The following is an 8,655-nucleotide window of genomic DNA, read 5'->3' as shown; positions in this document are numbered from 1 at the left end:
TAAAAGCAGGGATGATGGTGTATAGGCTTCTTGTCTAGCTTCTCCATGCTCAGGGTAGAAAGAAAAATAATTCCAACTTCCCTCCCTTGGAGTTCTCTGAAACGTGGGAATAGCTGAGGGCATTTTCAGGTTCTCTGACACATGTTCATGTCAGATTTATTGCTCTCCAAAACGTACATAACACATGCTGTTTGCCAGCCTGGCAAAAACAACCACTTTTGATACCACCCAAGTGTTTTTGAAACCTCTTTAGGACCTGGGAGAGAGGGGGAGCCAAAAAATTGCATTGCTCAGCATCCCACTACTATCAGATCGAGTCCTGTTTGAGATAGAAAAGTGACCAAGTTGGAACTGCCATTGGAACTCTTCCTATGTGCAGAAATGGGTGACACACCAAGGAAACCTTTGGCCAAAAGGTTGTCTAGGATCAGTGTTTAAATTCTTCTAGTTCACTGCAGCCCAGAGCTAGATAATTTGAGGGAATCATTCACCATCTCTCACAAATGTGCTGTCCGCTCACCTTCATTTTTGGGACAACCTTTTCTTTTGAAGTGCCAATTTTGGCAACGGCCTCATTACTTGTACAACAGGCTCAGGAATGTAGGTATGAGCCAAGGTATGGTGGTGTGGTTTGAGGGTCAGATTAACTCTGATCAGATACTCCTTTTATTCAGAACACTGCTAGACTTCAGCCTATCCACCCCTGATGATGCAAGGATAATGGTCAGGTTTAAACTGCCATCTATTGTTTAATTGACTAGCATGTCAAGTGCCCCATGGGATTTGACTTTGGAAGGAAGGATGCCCAGTAGTTAGGGCCATAATTTGAGGCTGGAGAGATCTGGGTTTAATTCCTGGCTCTACCATGGACTTCCTTTGTGACCCTGGGCAAGCGGATTAGTAGCTCAGCAAGCTGAGGATAATAGCCTTGACTCACTTCACAGATGTGTTGTGAGGAGAAATGATGATCAGATTGTGAGGCAACCATATAAACACCTAAGAGATGTATAGAAATTGCTGAACCTCCAATTTCTACAGCCTACTGATTTTTTTCAACTGTTTTCTTCAATATTACAGATGATACACAGCTTTCTAATTCAGTTTCATATTACTTTAAGATACTGCATAAGCATTCCTAATCAGTCTGACTGTTTTTCCTCCCTAGTAAATCAACTTTAAAACAAGACGTCATGCTACAGTGTTTTCTAATTGTAATGAACGCATTTATATGTTAGTAGTAGTATATTTATCCCAATATGACTTTTACCATAAGCCCCGCATTTGACTGTGAGCACTCTTACAAGAGTTTGTGTTGTACTGGAAAGTGAATTAAAAACAATAAGCTCAAGGAATAGCAAAATCCATCCATCTGTCTGAAAAATATTTGGGCGCGTCTTCTAACGTTCGAGTGACGTGCATTGGTCTCCTGTTCTGATCTGATTGAAGTCAATGAATAACATTCCTGCTCCTCAGTCATCAGTAATAAATAATTGATGCCCAAACGTTTATGGCTCTCAATGCCATGTAATCTGGCTTCTCTTAAGGCTTTTAAAAGCCTAATGCATGAGCTCTGCAGCTCTTTGGTCTTTTAAACCTGAGTTTAGCTGGTAAGCATTTTAGTGTGTGAGATGCCCTGACATGGATAAATAGAGGTGATTTCAATGCGAATGACCCCTGGAGTTGGGTGAATGCTGCAGAAAAATATCTGAGCATCCATCTGTCAGGTTTTCTGGAGGCCCCCGTAACTGTGCTATCTATGCGCTTTCCGATTCAAGACAGCACTGAGGGTTCCCTCATTGAAATACTCTCAAAGCCTCCCTTGTTTCTGAGGGGCTATTTGGCCGTAGGACTTTTCACATATAAGTTTGCACGAAAATACCCACTAGCACCAGAAACCTAATGTTCTGGTCACCCAATCAGGTATTGGAAACGGTACATGTCATATAACTGACCAATCATTTAATTTGCCTTAAAAAATAAAAATAGCGAAGGCTGAACCAGTGGCCACTTTCTGAACAAGCTGAAGGCAGAAAGATTTCTTCAAACAACGGCAGAAAGGGAATGGTCTGTACAATTCAATCAGGCAATTTGCAGAAGGAAAAATTAAGCTTCACGGCATGAATATATTGCACTCTGTGAACAGTTTGACCAGCTGTAGCCACCACTATAGGGAGGGCCTTGCTCTACTACTGTGTGATGGATGTAAGACTTGTGTAGTTGTGAGCACTCAGCCCTGATCAGATGACAGAGATGGTCCAGCAGGCATGTGTTTGTATGGTGTGTCACTTGAATGGCGCATGCCTCAGGCTACAGAGCTGTTTGCCCATCAGGCGAGTTTATAACCCAGGTGAGTTTATTACCAAGGCTAGAATTACCCTGGAGGATTCCAGCCACAGATTCTGAAAAGGGGACAGAAATGGAAAACTCACAGGATCTGCCAGCTGCAGGTTAACATTTTTATTTTTTTTATTTTTTATACAGTCTAAATACGGTGGAGATTTTTACAGTGCTGCATTTGAACATTTAAGTAATTAGGAGCAAATGAAAAGCTAAGGGAAGCTGGACGATCTCTTCTCACTTAGAGAACTGGCAAATACTCGCAGACAAATGACAGAATAGGCTTGGTGGTCCTAGATCCTGCCTTGTCCACACACTTTGAAGTGCGATGTGTCTGCCTCTCTAGTTTTGCTTGGATTGCTGATTGCTTCTGAAGGCAGATATGAAGCCAACCTCTCCCTTGAAAGGGTCCCATTGACAAACCTCACACATTTAGGCATTCCTAACACACCCAATACATAAGATGACACCAACTCAGCTGATTTGAGGGAGGTGTTCTGACAGCCTGATGACATTACTTTCAGTACAGATAAGCCCGGGAGGTTATCTCAAGCGCAGCGATATCCTTTAAAAAAGTGAGGAGGAGAATCTACTTTGCACCATGTCACCATGGATAAAAACCTTTTGATGAGTGACAGCACTAGTTAGTGTATTCCAAAATCCAATGCCTTCTAAGGGCATCTGAATATGAAGAGGTGCAGCCAGATACAAACACCAGTCAATGGAAGCAGACCTAATATAGGGCCAACATTTTCAAGCTCGGGTGACTAAATTTATGCAAAGTATCGGGGGTAGCCGTGTTAGTCTGTATCTACAAAAACAACAAGGAGTCTGGTGGCACCTTAAAGACTAACAGATTTATTTGGGCATAAGCTTTCGTGAGTAAATTTATGCACCTACATCTATATGTAGGCACCTAAATACGTAGCCTGTTTGCCAAAGGAGCTGAGCACCATGTGCGCCCATTGACTTAAATGTAATACCGGGGTGCCCACTTTTGTAAATGTCAGGTCACTTTTAAGTAGCTGCCTAAATGTAGGTATTTGGTTTTGAAAATATTACGTTGGCGTTTGCGCTATTTTTACTATTGGGCATCTGTTGCTAAACTTGGATACCTGTGCAAACTCTTCCAGAACATGGAGAGTGTTGATTTTCCAGAGGTCTGGTTCAGGCGCATCTCCAGTCATTTTTATATTGCTCCTTAACCCTGCTACAAATAAACAGAATTTAGCTGGCAACATTGGTTTAGCTTAAGTGAGGGGATTTGTAGAGTCTCATGTCAAGCGTTTAGCCAAATCTCTCTGAGTGAGGCCATTTAGTGGCCCATTCCTTCCACCCACAAAACTCCATATGGGCATTCTGAGTGCCTAAGGAATCAAAGATCTGGTCCATCAATGTAGCCATTCCCGGAGTAAATATCCTGTTGCTTATGAACCTCACAATATAAGCCAATGCTGATTGGCCAAAACTGACATCGCTCCTAGAATACTGTCTTTAAAAGCACCACATGCAGGAGAATGTCCTAAAAAGACTATTCTCCTCTCTTCCTGCTCCTTTCGGTGTGTGGAGTAGCGGTACGTAATTTATGGAGCTAGGTAAGTGCTGGCAGCCAGCTCCATACTTCTGTCCCTTTATCATATCCTGTTGTTGCTTTCCAGTGAAAAATACCAGCAGACATTCAAGGTTATTTCCGTTTCATGGTATACTGTGTTTGCAGCCTGATTACATTGACACCACTTAGAAGTTTCCTGGTGTGCTCTAACTTTACTGCTCTTGCATCGTGGATTTCTCTTTAGAGACAATATAGCATTAAGGCTGAAAAATTTGGTTGAAATAGTCCTGTATTTTCTGACCAGGCTTTGACTTTTTTCCAGCTTCTTGTTTTTGTTTTTGCTGTCTTCTGCAATACTTAAATTGAATTGCCCCGACTGTCTGCTCCTCAGATGTTTTAGTTCATGTGCTTGACAGACATTTGATACTAAATAGAACCAAGAACAGGATTCAAAAAAGGCGTTTATATGAACAGCCAGAGCTATAATAGCAAGAATTCTCACACACCATGTGCACACATGAGTTTTGGAAGGGTTACAAAACTCTCATACTTCAGGGTATAAGCCAATCTATATCTAAAATAGGTTAGGAAGTAAGTTTTCCCCTTGGGCTAGCTATTTCATGCCTGTTTCTGCAGAATTTCTTGCATTTCTCTAAGAAACATCTGGCCTAGGTCGTGCATGAGTCTGATTTGGACAGAGGGTACTGGATTAGCTGAATCACAGCTCTGATCTGGTTTGGCTGCTCTTAATTCTTTTTATATTCTGGACTATAAACAGTATGGATTGAAGCTTTGGCTTTTCTCTTCTATGTCTTAAAATGCATGAAAGGGATTAGGATTCAATTTGTTCTCCACTCTGAATACTTGTTCTTCAAGTGCATGTTAAGCTCAGCTAATATTAAGAACATAAGAACGGCCATACTGGGTCAGACCAAAGGTCCATCTAGCCCAATGTCCTGTCTTCTGACAGTGGCCAGTGCCAGATGTTTCAGAGGGAATGAACAGAACAGTGCAATTATTGAGTGATCCATCCCCTGTCATCCACTACCAGCTTCTGGCAGTCAGAGGCTTAGGAACACTCAAAGTATAGGGTTGTGTCCCTGACCATCTGACCATTGATGGACCTATCCTCCATGAACTTTTCTAATTCTCTTTTTAATCCAGTTATGTTTTTGGCCTTCACAACATCCCATCACAATGAGTTCCACAGGTTGTCTGTGTTTTGTGAAGAAGTACTTGTTTGTTTGTTTTAAACCTGCTGCCTATTAATTTCATCAGGTGACTCCAGGTTTTTGTGTTATGTAAAGAGGTAAATAATACTTCCTTATTCATTTTCTACACATGCCTTATGACTTTATAGAGCTCTGTCATATCCTTCCTTCCTTCACCTCTTTTCTAAGTTGAGCAGTGTCAATCCTTTTAATCTCTCCTCAGATGGAAGCTGTTCCATACCCCAAGTCATTTTTATTGCCCTACCATAGGTGCCAACTCTGTGGGTGCTCCAGGGGTGGAGCACCTATGGAGAAAAATTTAGCAGGTGCTTAGCACCCACCGGCAGCCAAGCTCCCCACTCTCCCCTCCACCCCCCAGTACATCTCCCCCACCATCGACCCCACTGATCACTCCTCCCCATCCCTCCCAGTGCCTCCCGCCCGCCGTGAACAGCTGTTTCACAGCATTCAGGTCAGCTCTGGGAGGGAGGGGGAGGAGGAGGGGATGCTGCACACTTGGGGGAGGGGCGGGAAGAGGCAGGGGCTTGGGAGAAGGGGTGGAGTGGGGGAGGGACCTGCGCAGGGGAAGGTTGAGCACTCCCCGGGTAGAGGATAAGTCGGCGCCTATGTGCCCTTCTCTGAACTTTTTCCAATTCTAATGTATCTTTTTTGAGATAGGACGACCAGAACTGCATGCATTATTCAAGGTGTGAGCATACCATGGAGTTACGTAGTGGTATTATGAAATTTTCTGTCTATCTATCCCTTTCCTAATGGTTCCTAACATTGTTAGCTTTCTTGACTGCTGCTGCACATTGAGTGTGTTTTCAGAGAACTATCCATGATAGCTTTTCCGGTCCCTGGAAAAATCATGGAGCAAGGAATCAATTTTGAAGCATTTAGAGGAGAGGAAAGTGATCAGGAATAGTCAGCATGGATTCACCAAGGACAAGTCATGCCTGACTAACCTAATTGCCTTCTATGATGAGATAACTGGGTCTGTGAATGAGGGGAAAGCAGTGGGCGTGTTATTCCTTGACTTTAGCAAAGCTTTTGATACGGTCTCCCACAGTATTCTTGCCAGCAAGTTAAAGAAGTATGGGCTAGATGAATGAACTATAAGGTGGATAGAAAGCTGACTAGATCATCGGGCTCAACGGGTAGTGATCAATGGCTCCATATCTAGTTGGCATCCGATATCAAGTAGAGTTCCCCAAGGGTCGGTCCTGGGGTCGGTTTTGTTCAATATCTTCATTAATGATCTGGAGGATGGCATGGATTGCACCCTCAGCAAGTTTGCAGATGACTCTAAACTGGGAGGAGTAGTAGATACACTGGAGGGTAGGGATAGGATACAGAGGGACCTAGACAAATTTAGAGGATTGGGCCAAAAGAAATCTGATGAGGTTCAACAAGGACAAGTACAGAGTCCTGCACTTAAGATGGAAGAATCCCATGCACCGTTACAGACTAGGGACCGAGCGGCTAGGCAGCACTTCTGCAGAAAAGAACCTAGGGTTTACAGTGGATGAGAAGCTGGATATGAATCAACAGTGTGCCTTTGTTGCCAAGAAGGCTAACGGCATTTTGGGCTGTATAAGTAGGAGTATTGCCAGCAGATTGAGGGATGTGATCATTCCCCTCTATTTGGCATTGGTGAGGCCTCATCTGGAGTACTGTGTCCAGTTTTGGGCCTCACACTACAAGAAAGATGTGGAAAAATTGGAGAGAGTCTAGCGGAGGGCAACAAAAATGATTAGGGGGCTGGAGCACATGACTTATGAAGAGAGGCTGAGGGAACTGGGATTATTTAGTCTGCAGAAGAGAAGAATGAGGGGGGATTTGATAGCTGCGTTCAACTACCTGAAAGGGGGTTCCAAAGAGGATGGCTTTAGACTGTTCTTAGTGATACCAGATGACAGAACAAGGAGTAATGGTCTCAAGTTGCAGTGGGGGAGGTTTAGACTGGATATTAGGACAAACTTTTTCACTAGAAGGGTGGTGAAGCACTGGAATGGGTTACCTAGGGAGGTGGTGGAATCTCTTTCCTTAGAAGTTTTTAAGGTCAGGTTTGACAAAGCCCTGGCTGGGATGATTTAGTTGGGGATTGGTCCTGCTTTGAGCAGGGGGTTGGACTAGATGACCTCCTGAGATCCCTTCCAACCCTGATAGTCTATGATTTTATGATACCAAGATCTAGTTTGAGAGCTAGCAGCTAATTTAGGCCCCATCATTGTGTGTGTACAGTTGGGATTATGTTTTCCAGTGTGTACTACTTTACATTTATCAACATTGATTTTATCTGCCATTTTGTTGCCCAGTCACCCAGTTTTGTGAGATCCCTTTGTAACTCTTCGCAGCCTGTTTTGAACTTAACTATCTTGAATAAATCTGTATCATCAGCAAACTTTGCCACCTCACTGTTTATCCTTTTTCCTGATGATTTATGAACAGCCCAGGTTCCAGTACAGATAATTGGGGGGGACCTTGCTATTTACATCACTCCACTGTGTAAATTGACCATTTTTTCCTACCCTTTGTTTCCTAATTTCTAACCAGTTCTGATCAATCAGAGGACCTTTCCTCTTATCCCAGGACTGCTTCCTTTGGTGAGGGACCCTGCCAAAGGCTTTCTGAGTACACTATAGCCATTGGATCACTCTTGTCCACATGCTTACTGACCCGTTCAAAGAAGTCTAATAGATTGGTGAGGCACGATTTCCCATGTTGAATCTTCCCCAACAAATCATGTTCATCTCTTTCTGATAATTCTGTTCTTTACTCTAGTTTCAACCAGTTTGCCTGATACTAAAGTTAGACTTACTGGCCTGTAACAGCCAGTGTCATAGGTCAGCTGGCTTTTCAGGGAGTCATGCGTTCAGCCTCACCTGTAACTAGTTTACCTCTCAGACTAGTGGTCAGGTGATGGAAAGAATCATGTGACTGGATCCAGGCTTGTTGGGAGGAAACCATGTGACTAGGCACCAGGCTCTCGTCTAGGGGAGGACTAAGAATCTTGCACCAAGCCCTGAGATCCAGCAGGAAATATGCTGTGGCTTAAGTGTTCTTCTGTTAACAAACCAGATTCTCACGAGGGGAGAGGTATAGTGAAAATATGGAGTTTGATTCACCGGGGGAAAAGGACATCCGCAGCAAGGGAAGCCAGATTGGGTAAGCCCTGCTGCAGACAGTAACCCAAAGGCATTATCAACTGCTACTAGCAATTGTAACTAATACAGTATAAGTTTATGGCTGTTCCCAGCAGATGTATGCAGATGTCTAGAGAAGGGGAGTTCAACTCTATTTCAGGTTGTACTGTCCACCATAAACCTCTATAGCTCTGAGTCTCATTTACACGGCTCTGGACATATAAAGGGGCTTTAAAGTGGGGAAGGAGAGCCAATCAACACAGTGCCTTAGTGTGGAGAGAAGAATCAAACCCTACAGTTCTCTCCTTTGGCCGCTGTCTCAGTGAAAGCATGCACAGCATGTGCCCTATGAGTTCTACTTCGGATTCTTTTCTCAACTTCTTCAAAGTCATTGGATAACTTCTCT

Source organism: Malaclemys terrapin, chromosome 4 (genome assembly GCF_027887155.1).
Source record: "Malaclemys terrapin pileata isolate rMalTer1 chromosome 4, rMalTer1.hap1, whole genome shotgun sequence".
Lineage (NCBI taxonomy): Eukaryota > Metazoa > Chordata > Testudines > Emydidae > Malaclemys > Malaclemys terrapin.
Note: the sequence above shows the minus strand (reverse complement) of the source record.